The sequence below is a fragment of the Saccopteryx leptura genome, chromosome 12 (assembly GCF_036850995.1).
Source record: "Saccopteryx leptura isolate mSacLep1 chromosome 12, mSacLep1_pri_phased_curated, whole genome shotgun sequence".
Classification (NCBI taxonomy): Eukaryota; Metazoa; Chordata; class Mammalia; order Chiroptera; family Emballonuridae; genus Saccopteryx; species Saccopteryx leptura.
Genome location: NC_089514.1, coordinates 33604035 through 33627022, shown reverse-complemented (window position 1 = coordinate 33627022; position 22988 = coordinate 33604035). Strand labels below are relative to the sequence as shown.

The window sequence follows — 22988 nt, the reverse complement described above, 5'->3', positions numbered from 1 at the left end:
TCTAAACACAGCTCTGATATTTTCCAGTGAAGAGAGTCAATAAATTATATTTTCTTTTTCTTTTTCTTTTTTTTTCTTTTTTTTTTTTTTGCAAAAAGCTTGTTGGAGGTTCTGTTTCTTGTAGCCAAGTGTCCTAAAACGACCTTACTTACTTTCTTCGGGCACGCCTGCATTCGGTTCCTTAAACATGCTCCTGTGAAAGTGTCAGAAATGACTGCAGAGTAAGTGGCTGAAATGGAAAGTGCCCTTCTCAAGGCACCGCATGAAAAATAAAGGAGACAGTATAAACACAGAGGACAAGGTGGCTGGCTTACTCGCACCGTTTCCTTAGTAGCAGTCTGAAAGATATCATAAGACAGCGATCACTTTATTTAAAAACCAGCATATGCAGAGGTCCGTTTGTTGTAACTAGAGTCTTGGGGAAGAGTATCTGAATTTCACAGACGTAAAGGGGGATGGTACATGTAGTTATAAAGCGTCTTGGCTTTAATGCATTTTATTGCAACCAAATCATAATTAGTCTATAAAGACTTGCGAGATGGTGGCACATTACCATCTTCTTCAGGATTCATTTCATTCATTTACCTGCGAAAGACTAAAATAATAATGATTTTAATACTGCTGATAGTAATTATAATTAGAGCTACTATTTTTGAGGGCTTACTCCTGTTCCAAGTTCTGTAATAAGACATTTAAATATGTGCTATTTCATCTTCACAGTAATTCTACAAAGTAGATAGAAATCCTATATTATATCTGAAAAACCAGATCTCAGAAATTAAGCAAGTTGCCAACTCTTGTATTTTCTGATCACACGTTTTTCCATGATTGCACTCACTGCACTTGCATTCAAGCATATATTAGTATCTTTGCCAACAATTGTGTGGGAAGGAATTGAGTGGGAACTCCATAAGAGAAAGAGGTCTCAGTTGTGTGTTTGTTTAAACGTCTTAAAGATGATAAATTGCACAATCTACATTAAAGTTAAGATTAATCAAGAAGATAGAAAAAAAAGAAAAAATTGTATAATAATTTTTCCAATTTTTTATATTCTATTTCATAATATTTGGTGTTATGCTGATGGTTTTAGATATAGATAGGGTATAGATAGCAATAGTGAGGGGTGGAAATGGTAATTGTGGCTTCACATCTGAGACCAAGGTGGTTTTATTGCCGTTTGTCATCTAAAATTAATTACCTAAAAAAAGGTAGAGCCTGATACCAATTAAATTGAAGACTTGAGTGAAACACAAAGCCAAATGTCAATCCTATAGCCTCTTCTTGCTATATATCTTTTTAAATACCATAAGGCCTATATAAATCACTCATTGAAGTATACAGTATATGAAAGTAAAATAGAATACATATTAAATGATAAAAATACAATAACTTAGTCTAAATATAAATGCAGACAATTTGTTTTTATGTAAGGTCTTTACTCCCAGATATTCAACACCTACTGAGAATAGTATCTTATCAGGCATTTTGATGTTGGGAGCAAGAATGCTTTGTAGAGTTTATTGTGCATAAGCTATCTAATGAAGTGAGATAAGCTGAGTAGAGCATCCAGCCTCCTAGTTTTGCTCTAGCTACAGCCTAATTCGCCTTCTTAAAGACTAGAATTAAAATGTAAGAAATAAAATGACAACAACCAAGATATTCATATCAATGGTCTATTTTGATTAAAGTTCAAACATTTCCAAAACTAGCAATGTAACTTGGTAAGCCTCCTCTCTGAAAATGCTAAGTATAAGCAATAGATGTTTCCAAAAAATTCATGAATATGCATGTCGTTTTTAATTCTAGATATGAGATGCCTTTGTCTATATTTTATAATCCCAATCTTTGACAAGTGTCCTGCTTATAAAAATCACTAAGGGTTCTCTGTCACCAGTGTTGTGAAATAAACATTGTGGTTTCCAATAGCAGAGAGCACTTTTATTTATACTTCTTATCAATAAATAAGAAGTGATTTTGAAATGAGAATAAAGTACATGCCTAAAACCTCAACCGTTTTGCACAACTTGATCTCTCCATTGCAAGGCTACTACGATACTGGAGGGAGAAAGGATAAATAGCTTGAGCAATATTGTTTTTATCAAATGCAGGTTATATCCATATTCTTATGGCAGTTGCTCAGTAGAAAAAAATGCCTGACTGGGAGGTGGCGCAGTAAATAGAGTGTCGGACTGGGATGTAGAGAACCCAGGTTCGAGACCCCGAGGTTGCCAGCTTGAACACAAGCTCATCTGGTTTGAGCAAAGCTCACCAGCTTGGACCCAAGGTCGCTGGCTCGAGCAAGGGGTCACTCGGTCTGCTGTAGCCCCCCATATGAGAAATCAATCAATGAACAACTAAAGAACCAAGGAACTGCAATGAGGAATTGATGTTTCTCGTCTCTCTCCCTTCCTATCTCTAACTCTCTCTGTCTCTGCCCCCCCCCAAAAAAAATCAACAGTCATTTTTGTCATTTGAAAAACACACATACACAAGCACTTCTTTTATTGACTCATGATTTTAATTTAGAAAAAAAGAATTTCTCACTAAGAACTAAATGTAAAACTAGGACAAAAGTCAATCTCATAGAAATGAACCACCAGAAACTGTATGTTTCTCCATGATTCTCAACTTTGACCTAACAACTGTCATCTTCACATTTTAAGACCTTGAATTGAGGAATAAACATCTTCAGTTTTGTGAAAATATGAGCATTTTCCCAAGTGAAATTTTTAAATGAATTAAATATCAGTGAACCAGAATTACCCCACCTGCATTTTTAAAACTTCCACATACATTTTAAACAAAAATAAGGAAATATTGTGAAACATTTACATTGGGAAACAATAAGAATGACCACTTTTAGCTAGGTTATCTACTTTTGACATATATTCAAGGTGCAGGAGTAGACTGAGGAGTAGGGGAGTGCATGGTGATATATAGAATGCACCACCCAGAAACATAAACCCTGAATGTATTTCATGAATCCTCTGGGTTCAAAATACTTATAGTATGCTGAATAATGGTCCTTCAAATATGTACACAGTCTAATTCCTGTAATGCAGGGGTCTCAAACTCAACTCAGCATGTGGGCCGCAGAACAAGATCACAGCCGTTCGGCGGGCCGCACTAGGTCTACAAAAGGCAACTGTTACGCAACACTTTTCTTGAACTTCGTGGATTAGTCTGTGGGCCGCACAAAATTGTTCGGCGGGCCGCATGTGGCCCGCGGGCTGCGAGTTTGAGACCCCTGCAATCTATAAGTATTGCCTAATAAAGCAAAAGAAATTTTGCAGATGCAATGAAAAAATTTGAGATGATCATAGATTATCCGGGTGAATCCCTATAGTCACAGGATTCTTATAAGAGCAGTGTAGGAGGAACAGCATCTAAGAGAAGACCACGTGACATTGGAAGCAGAGTTGGGATTGATGAACTATGAGGACAGAGAAAGGAGCCACAAGCCAAGGAATGTAAGTGGCCTTTAGTAGCTGGAAAAGGCAAGGAAATGAATTCACCCCAAAGCATCTAAAGTGACACAAATATCTTTTCTTCAGTTCGGTGAAACTAATTTAAAATTTTTGGCTTTCTGAATGATAAGACAATAAATCTGTGTTGTTTAAGCGACTAAGTTTGTGGTGATTTCTTACAGCTGTCAGGGGAAACTCATACAATACCTTGCTTTACATTTTTAAAGCATTTTTTTTTTCTATTTAACTTTTAAAGTGAGCACTTTACTCCTTTCGTGGAAAATCTGGGAAGAATATAATAAAATGGCATTGGGAAAAGATGAGTTTAAAAATGAATAGAGTTCAGGACACCAGATGATATTAAACAACAAGATTGAAACAGTAGGAAGCACAGAATAATATCTACCACCTACAGAAACCATGAAGTAAGAAACCCAGTAGGCCCAAATATAAAAACAATCTGAGTTTACATGGTGTTATCCATAAACTGTCACCATCTTGATATCACTCTATTGTAGAGCACTCACAGGTCTCTTTCTAATTAGTTCAATCATAGGTTTTTCTTTTCTTTTTTTTTTTTTCATTTTTCCGAAGCTGGAAACGGGGAGGCAGTCAGACAGACTCCCGCATGCGCCCGACCGGGATCCACCCAGCATGCCCACCAGGGAGCGATGTTTTGCCCCTCTGGGGCGTCGCTCTGTTGCATCCAGAGCCATTCTAGTGCCTGAGGCAGAGGCCACAGAGAGCCATCCCCAGCGCCCGGGCCATCCTTGCTCCAATGGAGCCTCGGCTGCGGGAGGGGAAGAGAGAGACAGAGAGGAAGGAGAGGGGGAAGGGTGGAGAAGCAGATGGGCGCTTCTCCTGTGTGCCCTGGCCGGGAATCGCACCCGGGACTCCTGCACGCCAGGCTGACGCTCCACCACTGAGCCAACTGGCCAGGGCCTTTTTTTTTTTAAGTGAGAGGAAGGGAGATAGAGACCAACTCCCACATGTGTCCCAACTGGGATCCACTGGGCAACCCCTGTCGGGGGCCGATGCTTAAATCAACCGAGCTATCCTCAGTGCCTGGGGCTGACACTCAAACCAACTGAGCCACTGGCTGCGGGAGGGGAAGAGGCAGAAGGGGAGGTGGAAGGGAAAGAGTAGAGAAGCAGATGGTTGCTTCTCATGTGTTCCCTGACCAGGAATTGAACTGGGACATCCACACACCATGCAGGTGCTCTTCCCACTGAGCAAACCGGCCAGGACCTCATAGTTTTTTATCTCTCTCCCATATAAGGGTTGTTTCTTATAATCTCTTTCCTCAGATTATGTGAACTCTATTAGAATAAAAACTATCTTTCTTCTTCATGCATTGAAATCTAGGACTTGGTATATTCAGTAAGCATTTATTAAATATATTTTGAGTGAATAAGTTAAAACCCACAAATACAATAGCTGCTTCTGTTAATATTGATTCCACCCCACATTCCCACCGCCAGGTGCTCAACGTGGGAGGAGGTTGCAGTCCACTTACTGTCTGAATGCAGCACCCTGGTAAAGGAAGCCAACACAAATTTCTTGAGTGTGAAGGGAGACAGAGCTCTCACTAGTTAGGAGTCAGCACCCAATCTGATGCCTCAACAGTGAAGAGGCGCTGAATTCTCTAATGAAAGCAATTTATTGAAACACATGAGATAAATGCTGTTGTAAATACTTCTGTCTTTCTGGCTTGGAAGCTGGCAATCTTGATATTGAAACTAGTAGCAGTAGCTTTGGCCCTGTTACACATATCAAAAGAATGCAGGGGAAAAAAAGCTAGACTTTCAGTATTTGATCAGACTGGCACTCACTTGTCAATGAAACATTTGAGAATGAAATTTGAGGGAAGTTAAGAGACTCCTCACCTCACATTAGTTGTCACTTGGGTATACTAGAAGTGAGAAAGAGTTCTGCATGAAACCCAGGGACTGGGAAAATGCAAGGAAGGGCAGTCTGACTTTAGCACAGCGCTATGAGCAGGGACTAAGCCTCTTACTTTGCTCTGGCGACCGTGCCTGGTACTAATTCAGGGCCACTCACTATCCAGAAAACATGAGATCTTTTCTTGTCGAAAATAATTAGGACCCAAAAAGCATGAGAGATCAAATTCTTTGCGGCCTATGAATTTAGATTTTGTATTTGATTTCTGTGACAGATGTCAGGTACCCAACAACAGTCAGGTAGGCAACTTTATTCACAGTGTGAAGTCTTATATGATGATTTAAAGTGTTCCAACTTTGCCTCCCATGACTTATTATTTTACTGATTTTAGGGAAAGAGAGAGAGATAAACATTAATCCATTGTTCCACTTGTTTATGCATTCATTGGCTGATTCTTGTCTGTGCCCTGACTGGGGATCAGATCTGCAACCCTGGTGTCTCAGACAATATTCTAAACAACTGAGCTCACCAGCCAGGGTTTCCATGAGTCTTTTTTAAGTGAACAAACAAAGGTAATTATACTAAATTTTTTCTTTCTTTTTAAATTTTTTATTTATGCATTTTAGAGAGGAGAGGGAGAGACAGAGAGAGGAGAGACAGAGAGAGGAGAGACAGAGAGAGAGAAGGGGGGAGGAGCTGGAAGCATCAACTCCCATATGTGCCTTGAGCAGGCAAGCCCAGGGTTTCGAACCGGCAACCTCAGCATTTCCAGGTCGACGCTTTATCCACTGCGCCACCACAGGTCAGGCAATTATACTAAATTTAATGCACATCTCCAACAGCACATTAATGTGTCCTAGAGTTGAAATTAGAATATACTGTTTTCAGCCCTGCTTATATATTCCACTGTTAACTTTCTGTCCAGTCATTGCTAGGGCCACCTGTCCTGCTGCTGGAAGCATCCAGAAATTTAGCCCATGGGATGGTTCAGAAAAGAAGCCAGTATGTGTGAACTTTACAGCCAGAGATTAGTGCTTAGGGCCCAAGAAAATATTTTATTTGTAATTTCTTTTTAAGTAAGAAAAAATATAATAACGAATGCAGCTTGGATTATATTCACCTTTATATACAGCCACAAAAGCTCATTTTTATTTACTTTTTTTTAAGGAAGAAAACGTTTATGATCTGAAACGTAGGATGGATAGAACCATTGCATCTTGGAATATAGAAAATAAAACCCAATATACAGTGTGTCTGTAAAGTCATGGTGCACTATTGACCGGTCACAGGAAAGCAACAAAAGATGATAGAAATGTGAAATCTGCACCAAATTAAAGGAAAACCCTCCCAGTTTCTGCAGGATGATGTGGCAGCATGTGCGCATGCGCAGATGATGACATAACACTGTGTATACAGCAGAGCAGCCCACGGCCATGTCAGTCGAGATGTGGACAGTACAGAGGAAAGCTCAGTGTGTTCTGTGGCTCCCTAAATTCGAATCCATCACCAAAGTGCAACATGAATATCGGCGCGTTTATAACGAAGCGCCACCACATAGGAATAACATTACTTGGTGGGATAAGCAGTTGAAGGAAACCGGCAGTTTGGTGGAGAAACCCCGTTCTGGTAGGCCATCAGTCAGTGACGAGTCTGTAGAGGCTATACGGGATAGCTACCTAAGGAGCCCTAAGAAATCTGTGCGTGAGCCCACATCGAACTGCACTGAATAGGTATGAAACTGGGAGAGTTTTCCTTTTATTTGGTGCAGATTTCACATTTCTATCATCTTTTGTTGCTTTCCTGTGACCGGTCAAAAGTGCACCATGACTTTAGGGACACACTGTATATTCAAAAATCCCATTCACATTTTAGTTTATGACGATTTTGTTCAGAGTGTTGTATAGAAAAAAAAGTCAGGAGGAGTTGGTCACCATCTACATGAAAAAGGATGTGTTTATTCATTAATAAATTTATTGTTATACAAATTTAATTTCAATTAAATGTGAAAAATACTTGAAGCTGGAAAGCTGGATGACCTTGAAGCAGACGACCACACCCTTCCTCTGTCCTCATTTGCCTGGGCACTGGGGAGTGCTGTGAATAGGTTATAGTCAGGTTGAGACAATGATCTGCTTAGCCTTCCAGGTGTCCAGAAAGGAGCGGGGTAGGCGGGGATAGGGTGCCTGAGCCAGTCGAAGCTTCCACAGAAGTAGCTTCTTCCTTGGAGCCATCTCATTTCATTACATTAGTGTTAATATTTGTGTGTGGTGTCATGATGTGAAATACACTGCTCACAAAAATTAGGGGTTTGGGGAATGTGCAGATACTCTAGTACTTTCAGCATTTGTGTAGTATATCTTCATCAATAAAATAAAAGTTGATTTTGCATCTTATTTGCATAATCAAACAACTTTTTTTGACTTGTTGTTTGCTTTTCTGATGTTTTTGTTTAATAAAAAAATTCAAATGCTTCTTTTTTCTTTTTATTTATTTATTTATTTTTATTATTTTTATTTTTTATTATTTATTCATTTTAGAGAGGAGAGGGAGAGACAGAGAGAGAGAGAGAGAGAGAGAGAGAGAGAGAGGAGAGTCAGAGAGACAGAAGGGGGGAGGAGCTGGAAGCATCAACTCCCATATGTGCCCTGACCAGGCAAGCCCAGGGTTTCGAACCGGTGACCTCAGCATTCCAGGTCGACACTTTATCCACTGTGCCACCACAGGTCAGGTCAAATGCTTCTTTTTTTTAATCACTTCATATTCATTTTGAAATATCCCCTAATTTTTGTGAGTAGTAGGTAGGAGAATACTGTCAAGCCTAGGTTTGAGTTTCTTTATCTGTAAAATGCAGACCTTGCACTATTTGAGCTCTAAATCAATTCAACTTAATAAACATTTTGAGAGATCACTATAGTAACTTCTGAGATTCAAAGATCATCAGAATGTGGTTTGGACAAAGTCATATATTGAAAAAGTTATCATCTTCCTGTAATAGAAGTCACACTATGATAACTTTGAGAATGAAGTATAATCAAAATTATATTAAAACTCAGAAGGAATAAATAATTCTAACTGTAAGAAAAAAGAACACAAACACACACACACAGAAGATTTTACAAAAGAGATGACACTTAGCCTGGAGATTGATTAAGATTCTCCAAGGCAAGGGGAGAATGGTCTAATCTTGAAGATGGTTCAAATAAAGAGAAGTTAGATTACTATGTGTCCAAGATCACAGTACATGTTGTTGGCAGAATTGAGAGAAAAACCAGCCACTTTTTCATAGGACCTCCCTATATAGCAGCTGGGGAAATGAGATTGGATTCAAATATTATATTTTCTTTATGGAATAAAAACCATGAAATAGTTTAAGGCATATTATTTAATAGGGAAATGATCATCAATGGCTAAAATAAGAGTAAGGAGAACACCTCAAAACATATGAACCTTCCCTCCTTCCAGTCCCTCAGCTTGGCACAGAGCATTAAATGCCCTCAGTAATCTCATACTGTATTGAATAAGATTCTTGCAATGAGGACTTGAATGAAAATCAAGCATTTGGCTCATTTGAAGAGAGAAATTAAATTGAAAGTGGCTCTCTAGACTTATTAAGAATGATAAATGACGGAGTAGAAAATATTAGGAAGTAAATTTAGGTCAACATAGTTATTGGTTAAAAATGAACATGGGTGCTTAGGGGCATGAACAGCATATGTTAATAGCACACCAATTAGACTATATAAAATAAGTTACACAATAGATCATAATATGAATCATTTACTTGCTTTTTGTTTTTACTTTTAATTCTGGAAAATTTCAAACATACAATATGTAAGAGGAATAGTGCAATGGGCCCCTCGAGACCCATCATCTAGCATCAACATTTATAAATATGCTGCCAAGCCCTGGCCGGTTGGCTCAGTGGTAGAGCGTCGGCCTGGCGTGCAGGAGTCCTGGGTTTGATTCCCGGCCAGGACACACAGGAGAGGCGCCCATCTGCTTCTCCACTCCTCCCCCTCTCCTTCCTCTTTGTCTCTCTCTTCTCCTCCCGCAGCCAAGGCTCCATTGGAGCAAAGTTGGCCTGGGCGCTAAGGATGGGTCTGTGGCCTCTGCCTCAGGCGCTAGAATGGCTCTGGTTGCAACAGAGCGACGCCTCAGATGGGCAGAGCATCGCCCCCTGGTGGGCGTGCCGGGTGGATCCTGGTCGGGCGCATGCGGGAGTCTGTCTGACTGCCTCCCTGTTTCCAACTTCAGAAAAATACAAAATAAATAAATAAATAAATAAATAAAATAATAAATAAAAATGCTGCCAAATTTATTTTATCTCAATTCCCCCTCCCAACCCCTGATTAGATTTTTTTTAAAAGGGTTTTATTGAAGTATAATTTACGTACCATAGAATTCTGTTGTAACTATAAATCAATGATCTTTAGCAAACTTACAGCATGTACACCTATTCTCCTGATGCAATTTTAGAAGATTTCCTCACCCCAAAAAGTTTTTTCATGCCTGTTGGTAGTCATTCACTACACCTACATCTAGGCCCAGGAAACCATTGATCTTTCTGTCTCTGTAGATTTGCCTTCTATAGATATTTCACATAGATGGAATCATGCAATACATAGAATTTTGTGCCTTACGTCTTTCATGTACTGTAGTGTTTTTGAAATCCACGCATGTTGAGTACTTATCAGTAGTTTATTTTTTTATTGATGTGAATAGTATTCCATTGCAGGTTTATACAACTTTTATAATCCATTCATCAGTTAATGAATATTGGATTGTTTCCAGTTTGAAGCTATTATGTATAATGCTGCTGTAGATATTTGTGAACAAGTCTTTGGACCTATGCTTATATTTTTTCTGGGTAGATATCTAGGAATGGGATTGCTGAATTATAGGTAAGTTTATTTTTAAATTTTACAGAAACTTTCAAACTGTTTTCCATAAAGGCTGTACTATTTTAATTCCTGCCAACAACCAATGAAGCTTTTCCTCTTCATCCTTGACAGATTTTTCATAGATGATCATATCAGTGAATAAACACCCTCTTACACTTTCCCCAAGTCTCATCTCCTTAATTTCTACTTCCTGACTATTGTACTGACCACTCTCCTACAGTTGATGTTAAATGTAAGTTTTAATTATATGGTCTTTATCAGATTGAATAAATATCTTTCTATTTCTAGCTTGCTGGAGGTTTTGTGTTTTTTTTTTTCATTTTTCCGAAGCTGGAAACAGGGAGGCAGTCAGACAGACTCCCGCATGCGCCCGACTGGGATCCACCCGGCACGCCCACCAGGGGGCGATGCTTTGCCCATCTGGGGCGTCGCTCTGTTGCATCCAGAGCCATTCTAGTGCCTGAGGCAGAGGCCACAGAGCCATCCCCAGCGCCCGGGCCATCTTTTGTTCCAATGGAGCCTTGGCTGTGGGAGGGGAAGAGAGAGACAGAGAGGAAGGAGAGGGGGAGGGGTGGAGAAGCAAATGGGTGCCTCTCCTGTGTTCCCTGGCCGGGACTCCTGCACGCCGGGCCGACGCTCTACCGCTGAGCCAACCGGCCAGGACCTGGAGGTTTTTATTATTACTATAAGGTGTATATTTTACTCTGAAATAATCTATGATTTTTATTTTTAAGTCAGCTAATATGATGGATTACATGATTTTCTTTTTTTAATTGAGAAATTAAATTTAATGAGGTGCCATTGATCGATAAGAATGCGTAGATTTCAGGTAAACAACAGTACTGCACCTGAACTGTTGATAGCATTGTGTGCCCATCACCCAAAGTCAGATCATTTTCCATCACCATATATTTGATTTTCAAATGTCAAACCAAACCTGTATTTCACATATAAATGCCACTTGGTCTGATATCGTCATTTTCATATATTATTTGACTAAGTTTACTAGTTTTTTTGTTTAGATTTTACATCTGTATTCATTCAGGTTTTTAGTTTGCAATTTTCTTTCTTGTATAGTCTTTGCTTGCTTTTAGTATCAGTGTAATTCTGGCCTCCAAGAATGAGTAGGAAAACATCCCTCTCCATGAATTTATAAAATGTTTTGAGTAGAATAAATATTATTTATTTGTTAAATATTTGTTAGAATTCAGCAGCAAGTCATCTGGGCCTAGATTTCCATTTACAGGGAGATTTCAAACTAGAAATTCAATTTCTTTTGTAAGTATAGGCCAGTGGTCAGCTAACTCATTAGTTAACAGAGGCAAATATCAATAGTACACAATTGAAATTTTTTTTGAGAACCAAATTTTTAAACAAACTATACAGGTAGGTACATTCCTTATTGAGGTAGTGCCCATACATGGTATTTTGTGGGAAGCCACACTCAAGGGGCCAAAGAGCCGCATGTGGCAGTTTGCCGACCAGGAGTATAGGCTATTTAGGTTATCAATATCTTTGTGAATGAGCTTTGGTAGTTTGTGTCTTCAAGGCATTTGTCTGTTTCATCTAATTTGGGGAATTTATTGACATAACATTGTTTTTGTCATTTCCCTATTCTTTTAATACCAGTAGAATTAATTTGTAATGATATCATCTACTAATTAATTGTGCCTTACCTATTTTTTTCTAGAGGTGTTTAAACTTTACCTCTATTCTTAAAAAATTGTATTTTGCTCTTATTTATTATACTAGAAAGCCCAGCGGTCATACGAAATGACTGCTGTTCTAGATATTATAAATTGTAATTAAAATGATTTGTGCAAAAGTGTCTGCTAATTCAAACTGAATTACCCAGGGCAGGCGGCAAGGACACCCCTTTGCTTAGTGCCCCATGGGGTTTCCCCCTTCTACTTGCTTAATTGCTTAAAGTAGAGTGCAATGAAGGAAACCACTGGCGGTACATTTTCTTAAGAGCCACCGCTAGCTCAATAAATAAAGGTGATTTAAATAATAAAATGTTAATTCACATGTCAAAGATCTCTTTGTACACAACATTTCTTGTGTAGATCTTTCCATCATTTTTAAGCTCGCCTTGCAGAGGACCATCAATTATTTTTAATTTTACGTCCCTTCTTTCACGAACTCTTGAACAGGCAACATAAAGTTGACCGTGTGCAAATGCAGGCTCAAGTAAAAAAATGCCAACACACTTAAGCGTTTGGCCCTGAGACTTATTGATGGTCATAGCAAAGGCAAGTTTTATAGGAAATTGTCTACGTCTCAATTGAAACGGCAACCCTGTCAAATCGATTAGTTTCTTTCTAACTTGAAGTTTAAGGACTGACAGTGTTCACATTTAATATTCATGTCACCAGAGGAATGCTCAAAAATTAAAGTTTCTGCGTTTGAAACTGTTTTAATCCTTTTTGCGTTTCGGTCAGCATTACTCTGTCATTTTTTTTGCATTTCTCTCCTGCCTTTGTTCAAGGGACTCATTTTGTTGAGACAGGCTTTTTTGTCTTGCATCTGAGTCAAGCCTTGTTTCTCTATGCTCTCAGTCTCATTTTGCTGAGAAAGACGCATTTGCTCTGCGACTGAAGCAAGCCTTGTTTTTCTCTGCTCAGTGGTTTCTTTTAGTCGAGAAAGCCATTTTTGTGCAGCTTTAGCTCCTTTTCTCTCCTCTTCAGTGCTGTATTTTCTAGGAGGCATTCTTAAAAGAAATTACGTTAAGACGTAGTTTTTATGTAAAACAGATGATTGCCAATGCAAACAAATGTTCACCTTCCCCCTGACCCGCTCAATTTGCGTTCAGCCGTGGCAACTTCACCCCATTGGCTAGTACAGTTATGCAAGCAACCAATAAGCTATCGGTGACAAACAGACACTTAAGCCACACATAATAAAGATTATTATTTTAATATTTTCACTTTTATCTTTATTTTATTTCTTCTGTTAACTTTGTGTTTTATTTGCTTATCTTTTCTAAATTCCTATAGGACAAGTTATGGTAATTTTTTTGAAAACATTTCTATATATTTCCTAAGTATTGTTTTAGTGGCAGTCCAATACATTTTGATAGGCTGTGTTTTCATTTTCATTCAGTTTAAATATTCTTTCAAATTTTGATTTCTCATTTATTCATGAGACATTTCAAAATGTATTATTTTCTTTTCACATATTTGGGGATCTTTTCAGTATTTTTCCCAGTATTAATTTACAGTTCAATTTCATTGTAATTATAAAACTTACATAAATTCCTTAAAATTTTAGAACATATTTCATGGCTGAGAAAATAGACTATTTATTTGCTTTATGCTCCATGTGCACTTAAAAACAGTATGCTTTAAGCTACCCTTGGGTTAAATATTCTCTGTCAATTAGATCATGTTGGGTGATAGAGTTGTTCAACTCTTGTACTAAATTGATTTAAGTCACCCTGTTATTATTAATTAAGAGGGGAGTACTGATACCTATAACTGGGTGATAGAGTTGTTCAACTCTTGTATATTAAATTGACTTAAGTCAACCTGTTATTATTAAGAGAGGGGTACTGATACCTATAACTGTAATTGTGGATTTATTTATTTCTCCTTGCAGCTCTACTACTTTTGGCTTTGTTTATTTTAATGCATTGTTATAAAGCACATAGAATTTTTATATTCTCTTATTGAATTTATTCTTTAATCATTATGAAATGACCTCTTCTATTCTGGTAATATTTCTTAATCTCTAATTTTCTTTGACTGATATTAATGTAGCCACCCTAGCTTTCTTTTGATTAATGTAAATGTGACATATTTTTTGCCTTATTTTAATTTTAAGCTACTTGTGTTTTTATATGTAAAGTGTGTTTTTTAGGCATCATTTTATTGGATTATGCTTTTTAAATCCAATATGACAACCTCTTTTCCTTGGAGTATTTACATTTGATGTGACTGTTGATATGGTTAGCTTTAAATCTATCTTCTTGCTATTTCTTTTATTTGTTTAAATTCTTTTTTCCTTTCCCTTCTTTTGATTTTCTTTTTTTACAGAGACAAACAGAGAGTCAGAGAGAGGGATAGATAGGGACAGACAGACAGGAATGGAGAGAGATGAGAAACTTCAATCATCAGTTTTTCATTGCGACACCTTAGTTGTTCATTGATTGCTCTCTCATATGTGCCTTGACCGTGGGCCTTCAGCAGACCAAGTAACCCCTGCTGGAGCCAGCGACCTTGGGTCCAAGCTGGTGAGCTTTTTCCTTAAGCCAGAGATGAGCCCGTGCTCAAGCTGATGACCTCGAGGTCTCGAACCTGGGTCCTCCGCATCCCAATTCAACACTCTATCCACTGAGCCAGCGCCTGGTCAGGCCCTTCTTTTGATATTAATTGAGAAGTTTTTTAAATTTAATTTTTTCTCCTTTGCTGGTTTATTAACAAATGTTTTTTGTTTTCTTATTTTAATGGTTGCTTTAGGGTTTATAGTGTATATCTTTCACATGTCACAGTTTACTTTCAAATGATATCACTTCTTTCTGTGTAATGTAGAAATCTTATTATAGTATATTTTTGTGTACTTCCTTTCAAACATTATACTATTAATATTACTGATTTTTACATACATATGTCATAAACTCTACAACCTATTGTTATTTTTTCTGTTTAAGCAGTAAATTATCTTTCAATGTGACTTTAAAAAAGAGAAACTATATACTTAATTATGTATGTGCCTTTTCTGGTGCTCTTTTTTCTTTTTTGTAGTTCCATGTTATTATCTAGTATTTTTTTCTCCCTAAAGGAATATTTGTAATATTTCTTTTAGTGCCGGTCTGCCAGTAAATTCTTTTAGCTTTCACATGTCTGAAAAATTTCTTATTTTACTTTCATTTTTGAAAATTACGTTAACTGGTTAGAGAATAGTAGGTTGACAGTATTGTTTCTTTCAATTCTTTATCTAACTGAATATATTAGGGTGACATTTGTCCACAGAGGTTTCAAATTTACTTGAACATTGTTCTATTGACTTTTTGCTTATATTGCTACCAATAAAACGTCAGTTATTATCCTTATCCTCTTTCTCTTTACTGTCTTTTTCCCCCTATATCTTTAAGTTTTTTTTTTTTGTTTACCACTAGTTTTGAGCAAATTATTGATGATGTGCTTTGATGTAGCTTATTGCTACCTTAATCCTGTTTCTTTATGTTTATTGGGTTTGGAGTTTGTTGAGCTACCTAGATCTGTGGGTTCAAATGCTCATTGATCTGACTGCCAGATAATTTGAATTTTACAATGATGCATATTAGATTTTTAAAACATATTTTCACAATATTAATGTTGTTTTCTAGGTTGCAGTGAGCTATTTGATCATTTTGGGTCTTAATTTTTTGAGCAAGTAGAAAAGTAGATCTCAGTATTAATTTATGTTTTTTGGGGGTTTTTTGGGGTTTTTTTTGCATTTTTCTGAAGCTGAAAACAGGGAGAGACAGTCAGACAGACTCCCGCATGCGCCTGACCGGGATCCACCTGGCACACCCACCATAGGGCGTCGCTCTGCCCACCAGGGGGCGATGCTCTGCCCATCCTGGGCGTCGCCATGTTGCGACCAGAGCCACTCTAGCGCCTGAGGCAGAGGCCACAGAGCCATCCTCAGCGCCCGGGCCATCTTTGCTCCAATGGAGCCTTGGCTGCAGGAGGGGAAGAGAGAGACAGAGAGGAAGGCGCGGCGGAGGGGTGGAGAAGCAAATGGGCGCTTCTCCTGTGTGCCCTGGCCGGGAATCGAACCCGGGTCCTCCGCACGCTAGGCCGACGCTCTACTGCTGAGCCAACCGGCCAGGGCCTAATTTATGTTTTTGAAATTCTTTTCTCTTTTTTTTTTTTCATTTTTCTGAAGCTGGAAACAGGGAGAGACAGTCAGACAGACTCCCGCATGCACCCGACCGGGATCCACCCGGCACGCCCACCAGGGGCGGTGCTCTGCCCCCCAGGGGGCGATGCTCTGCCCATCCTGGGTGTCGCCATATTGCGACCAGAGCCACTCTAGCGCCTGAGGCAGAGGCCACAGAGCCATGCCCAGCGCCCGGGCCATCTTTGCTCCAATGGAGCCTTGGCTGCGGGAGGGGAAGAGAGAGACAGAGAGGAAAGCGCGGCGGAGGGGTGGAGAAGCAAATGGGCGCTTCTCCTATGTGCCCTGGCCGGGAATCGAACCCGGGTCCTCCGCACGCTAGGCCGACGCTCTACCGCTGAGCCAACCGGCCAGGGCTGAAATTCTTTTCTATCCTGAATCTAGTTTAACAAGTTACTGACAACTTCATGTAGATTATTTTTGCATTTTATATTTCTCTTCTAGCTGTTTTTGGTAATATAATTACTCTGCCATAACCTACTTTATTTAAGTGGCATAAAAACTTTAAATGTCATATCAATAAAATAAAGCAATAAATAAGGTTTTAAAAATAAAAATATATACTTTCCTTACTTTATTCTCTAAAAAAAAGCTTTCAAAGAGTAAGCTATAACACAGAAAAATCTCTGACCTATCTTCTGATTAATGAGTTTCTAAATTCTGGGGAAAGTTATGGTTTAATCAGAAGTGACCTAAGATAGAAGAGGTTTACAGTTGATAACATATGATCATCAGGTAGGCAGGAATACTGATTGACAAATATACTCTCAGGCACTATGGTAAGTGCTGAATGTAGAGTAATAAGTCATTAGATTAAAGCAATTTTTAGACCAAATTCACTAAGATGAAATATTCTTCACTTTTAGTCTGATGTAAATAGTCTTCATTAGTAACTGCTCCATTGAGGTGATAGAAGTGAATCCTTTTTCCCTGACATTATTCTTTTCAGCATTTAAAAAAAATTTTTTTTAAATACAAATGAGGCAGTATTTTCCAGTAGTCTACTGCACCCATTTTATTTTATTTTTTAATTTATTTTTACAGAGACAGAGAGAGTCAGAGAGAGGGATAGATAGGGACAGACAGACAGGAATGGAGAGAGATCAATCATTAGTTTTTCGTTGCGACACGTTAGTTGTTCATTGATTGCTTTCTCATATGTGCCTTGCTACAGCAGACCGAGTAACCCCTTGCTCGAGCCAGCGACCTTGGGTCCAAGCTGGTGAGCTTTGCTACCAGATGAGCCCGCACTCAAGCTGGCAACCTCAGGGTCTCGAACCTGGGTCCTCCGCATCCCAGTGCGATGTTCTATCTACTGTGCCACAGCCTGGTCAGGCCTTTTCAGCATTTTTATTTCAAATTAATTTTTTCCTGCATGACACTACTTACAGTAATAGGATTATCTTGTTATACTTTGTCACAAATGTAATATTATTATGGAGGGAGACAGGCATTATCTCATAACTCTGATTAGTTGATACTTGGGTTGGACAGAAAAAATATCATGGTCTATTGTATAGTTGTGATTTGGGTGCAGAAGAGGAAATAAAGACAGTCTACATATTTAAAAAAAAATTCTTTTCCATTGATTGAGAGAGAGAGAGAAAGGGAAGAAAAAAGAGAGATATAGAGGGACAGACAGACAGAGAGAGACATATCAACTCATTGTTCCACTTAGTTCTTCCATTCAGTTGTGCATTCAGTGGTTGCTTCTCATATGTGCCCTAACTGGGGATCAAACCTGTGACCTTTAATTTTTTAAAATTAAAAAAATTTTTAAATGTGGGACATACTTCACTATCCACAATTTTGATCAATTGGTAAAAATAAAGAAATGGAGATCAATTTTTAATTAGCTGATACAACAAGACAGTTGAATTTTCAAGTAGAATATTGAATTTTCAAATAAAGTAGGATACAACACTCAGAGAAGAGAAAGACAGCATCTGTACATCTCAAAGAAATGGATCCTTTCCAGCATAATGAGTAAGAAGCACAAGTTGAAAGTAACAGAAAAAAGTAAAACTTCCCTAATATTAGATATAAAATTTGTATACTGAAAGGGAGCTTCAAGGAAGAATATAAACAAAGATTAAAAATTTATTTCATATGGTGATGTTCTCTGATTTAGAAAGGCAGTATCTATCCTAGGGCAGACTTAGCAGAGATGAGGAAGGGGATCAGTGCTACCTACACAAACGGGAACTCTATTTTTTTTTTTTTTTCTTTCTGAAGCTGGAAACGGGGAGAGACAGTCAGACAGACTCCCGCATGCGCCTGACCGGGATCCACCCGGCACGCCCACCAGGGGCGACGCTCTGCCCACCAGGGGGCGATGCTCTGCCCCTCCGGGGCGTCGCTCTGCTGTGACCAGAGCCACTCTAGCGCCTGGGGCAGAGGCCAAGGAGCCACCCCCAGCGCCCGGGCCATCTTTGCTCCAATGGAGCCTTGGCTGCGGGAGGGGAAGAGAGAGACAGAGAGGAAGGAGGGGAGGGGAGTGGAGAAGCAAATGGGCGCTTCTCCTATGTGCCCTGGCCGGGAATCGAACCAGGGTCCCCCGCACGCCAGGCCGACGGTCTACCATTGAGCCAACCGGCCAGGGCCACAAACAGGAACTCTAATTTGTTTAGAAAAGTAACTGTACTCAGACATTGCAATCAAGGGGTTTTACCAATTGGTGGTGAGGAGGAATTAGAAGTTTTCATTAAAACATCACTTTACATGAAAAATTAAGCCCATGTTAAGTGTAGAGAATACTAAATACAGTTTTCTTTCAGCGTATGAGTTTAGTGATGTTGTAGACTACAAGAGTTTTAGGTTAATGAGCCTCTCTAAATATTAATATATAAAGAGTTTTCTGAACTTTGAAGATATATTCTGCCATTGTGGTCAAGATTCAAGTGCTCACATTAGGCGTTAAGTATATAAATATTACTCTTTAATGAATGTTAATTTGGGTGAACTACATGACTACTATAATTTATAATCATTAACATGAACTCAATGTATATTACTCTTTTCTATTACTATACAAATCACTTTCGCAGTAAAATTATATGTTTGAAAGTAATTTATATTTTAAAAGGGCACTGTAGAAAATTAACCTTTGAATCCTCTAAAATGATTATACATTTTATAGTAATAAGGAGTAATATTTAGCAAAGCACTTCACTCTTAGATCCTTTATAAAAAGAAAATTAATGAGACCAAGAAAACACTGTTTTCCTAAGGAGAACTTATTGCCACGTTATCTTATTTTTTTCCTCTTAAAGGTGCCAGTGGCCATATTTCTCACCATTGCTTCTAAATCTGAATTCACTGGCCTTGTTTCCAATAGCCCGAGAGCCTGGACATTCAGAAAGATAGAAATGTCTGAATGTTGTTTCACATGCTTATGTATGTGGGCCTTTTTTCTGATTACAGTGAAAACGGAGAAGATAAAAAAATTAGTGCTTCACATTCAAATAAAAATGAAAGAGGAATCAACGAATTCCCTAAAAGGAGTAGCGGGAAAATACAGAACCTGTAAAAAGAAGCACAAGACTAAAGCTAAACATTAAAATAAAGAATGGTTCCTCATATATTTTGTCATTTTATTTCCCAAGAACTCTGAGAGGCTAGAAAGAGAGGAATTAAGAAATGGAGAAAGAAAGCTCTGAGAATTTCCAAAGTCATACAGCTCTAGTCCTCATATATTCTCTGAAGATTGAAGTTTAGGCAACATTTTTTTAACAGCAGCAGTATAGGAGACAAAGAATAAAAATAAATAAATAAATAAATTGTCTTGGAAATAACCAGCATCCTCAAAATTAGATTACTGAACATTCATGTAAGAATCAAGTTGTGAAACTAATTATTAGTCATAAGCAATGCCTTGAGAGGCTAAAAAGAATGTCAGAAACAAAGAAGTTAGACCATATGTCGCTGTTCATAGTCACAAAGTCATCAATGGGAAGAAATCAACTCCCTAAGATATTTTTCTTATAAATATAAGAATAATGGGTGCTGAGTGATGATGCCCTGTCACTAATGTGTGCTGAGTGATTCGTACCAAGTGAAGGGTTCTTTTGGCAAAAGCAAAAGGAATGGAGACCTCAGTTTCCTTGAGCTTTTCTTATGGAGAAAGCGTAAACAGGCCTGTGTGCTTCCATGTGGGCTGGCAGTTTTGATTTGACGGCCAACACTCTGAGGCCCTTTCAGAATTACAATTCTGGCCTTATTGTGTTGTTCTTTACTGGCCCTTCATGAATAAAGTCACTTCCATTCCCCCAACTTAGTGGGTATGTTTTCGATCTTTTTCCTTGCCTCTCCAGAGTCATTATTCACTGTTCTCCAACATGCTCTGTCTTGTCTTCCAGACTCGGACTGAGCTCTGGATCTGGCCAGTCTGCAGCCTCAGCAGGATGTCAGAAGGAGGGAGGAAAGGCACGGAAAGCAGTGGGGTCAGGATATTTACTTTCCAAGCTCTTCCCCATGGGGTTTGTGAGGGCTGACCTTCTCAGTTCTCACACTAAATTCCTCACATCCCTAAACTTCCACTCACAGTGTCCTCTCTGCCTGGACTATTGAACTTTCTAGTGAAGTTCTATTCATCTTTTGCATCTCAGCACAAACATCACTACGTTAGGGAAGCCTTTTCTGACTCTCTAGATATAGTTAGGACTCCTGTTCTATATTTTTCCTTTATAGCATTTAATTCAGCTGTCATTTAAACTTTGAAAGGTGACTATTGGTTCATGTTCATGTAATCAACCAGTCTATAAATTCCATAAGGGCAGATATGATTTTCTAAGCAGCACCTTGTAGTATTGAAATTCAGTAAGCAGCATGTCAGTGTGGGATAGCAGAGGATTAGATATGAGGGAGGGGTGGCAATCACTGGTAGACCCAAGTCTTAGGAAGGTTTAAAAAAAAGATGAACAGGCCCTGGCCGGTTGGCTCAGCGGTAGAGCGTTGGCCTGGCGTGCGGGGGACCTGGGTTCGATTCTCAGCCAGGGCACACAGGAGAAGCACCCATTTGCTTCTCCACACCCCCCCCCCCTCCTTCCTCTCTGTCTCTTCCCCTCCCGCAGCCAAGGCTCCATTGGAGCAAAGATGGCCCGGGCGCTGGGGATGGCTCCTTGGTCTCTGCCCCAGGCGCTAGAGTGGCTCTGGTGCGGCAGAGCGACGCCCCTGAGGGGCAGAGCATCTCCCCCTGGTGGGCATGCTGGGTGGATCCCGGTCGGGCGCATGCGGGAGTCTGTCTGACTGTCTCTCCCCGTTTCCAGCTTCAGAAAAATACAAAAAAAAAAAAAGAAAAGAAAAAAAAAAGATGAACATAGAAGAGAAGAACTAAAAAGAATGGAATATTTTAAAGGATAAAAGATACAGATACTGAAACTTTAACAGGCACCATCTCCTAAATCAGGGATGCCGACCAGATTTGAGTTCGTCTGTTATCTTTGACCTACCGTTCTTATGTCCTGAGAGTGGTGTCCTGGGAAGGGTTCTTGGTTGCATTAGAATTCAGGTGGAGAAGAAATGTTGTCCTTGATTACTGATGTCTTTCCTGGCATGGGAGAGTGAAGTGATGGCGTGTGTGCTACAGGCTTTTGATGTCTATTAACAAGTACTGGCAAGTAATTATGGTCCAAGTGTGGACCTGCCAGAAATACAGGGCAAAGTCAGCCGTTTTAAGAAAATCCACTGAAGAGTGGCATCCTGGCAAGGTCGCTTTGCCCAGCGGGAGTGCGCAAAGGGCCAACACCCTGGTCCAGGGACCCGCCATTTCCTTCTGCCTGGATACCAGTGGTGGCACAACAGGGTACATGTCAGATGAGAAACTGCGGTTGCAGCAGCAGCAAGAACTGAGAAGGTGGTGGCTGAAGGACCAGGAGCTGAGACCTGCCCCCACCTGCCAGCGAGCGCTGCCCCCTCAGAGAGTGGCCTTTGGAGAGATTCTGAAATATATTTCTGCAGGACCAGGCCCCCTGGAAGAACCTGCTCTATAAGACATACTGATACACTATTCTTCTTTTTACTCTTGTATTTGCACCTGCCTGGATTGTTCATTATTATTTCAAATATCACGTGAATAGAAAACCAAATGTCATTGTTGAAAGGAAGCCCAGAATTCTCCCAGGTGATATGGTTCTGAAAGCTGGAGTAATAATTCTACCAATGAAAGAATTTTCTGATCAACATCATTAAAGATTAATTTGAAATTTCAAAGGCATAAGTTTTGTTGCTGCATTACCATATTACTGAATGTGTTTTCTGAAAAAGTTACTTTAATAAGGTATTATCTCAGATATAAAAAAAAAAGAAGAAAAAAAAAATCCACTGAAGGAACACAAATTTACTGAAAACAGCAAAACAAAACAAAATTCAAATACCAAAGACAAAAAGTAAAAATCAGGTAGGAGAAAACTTATTGGTATGACAGCTGATTTTACCAAGGTACATTTACTTGGGGGGCACCATAGTTATCTCCCCCAAAACAGGCAGCATAACAGTATGAAGATTTTTTTTTTTAGCATTTTCCATGCTCTAGACCAGTGGTCCCCAACCCCCGGGCTGCAGACCGGTACTGGTCCATGGGCCATTTGGTACCGGTCCACAGAGAAAGAATAAATAACTTACATTATTTTCGTTTTATTTATATTTAAGTCTGAACGATGTTTTATTTTTTAAAAATGACCAGATTCCCTCTGTTACATCCATCTAAGACTCACTCTTGATGCTTATCTCGGTCATGTGATATACATTTGTCTGTCCCACCCTAAAGGCGGGTCTGTAAAAATATTTTCTGACATTAAACTGGTCCGTGGCCCCAAAAAAGGTTGGGGACCACTGC

The 22988-nt window shown here is 39.2% G+C and overlaps 1 pseudogene; it reads left to right on the top strand.

The window, feature by feature from the left end:
* The first annotated feature begins 21777 nt into the window (after window positions 1–21777).
* Window positions 21778–22342, top strand: LOC136383865 (NADH dehydrogenase [ubiquinone] 1 beta subcomplex subunit 6-like; annotated as a pseudogene).
* Window positions 22343–22988: the final 646 nt, after the last annotated feature.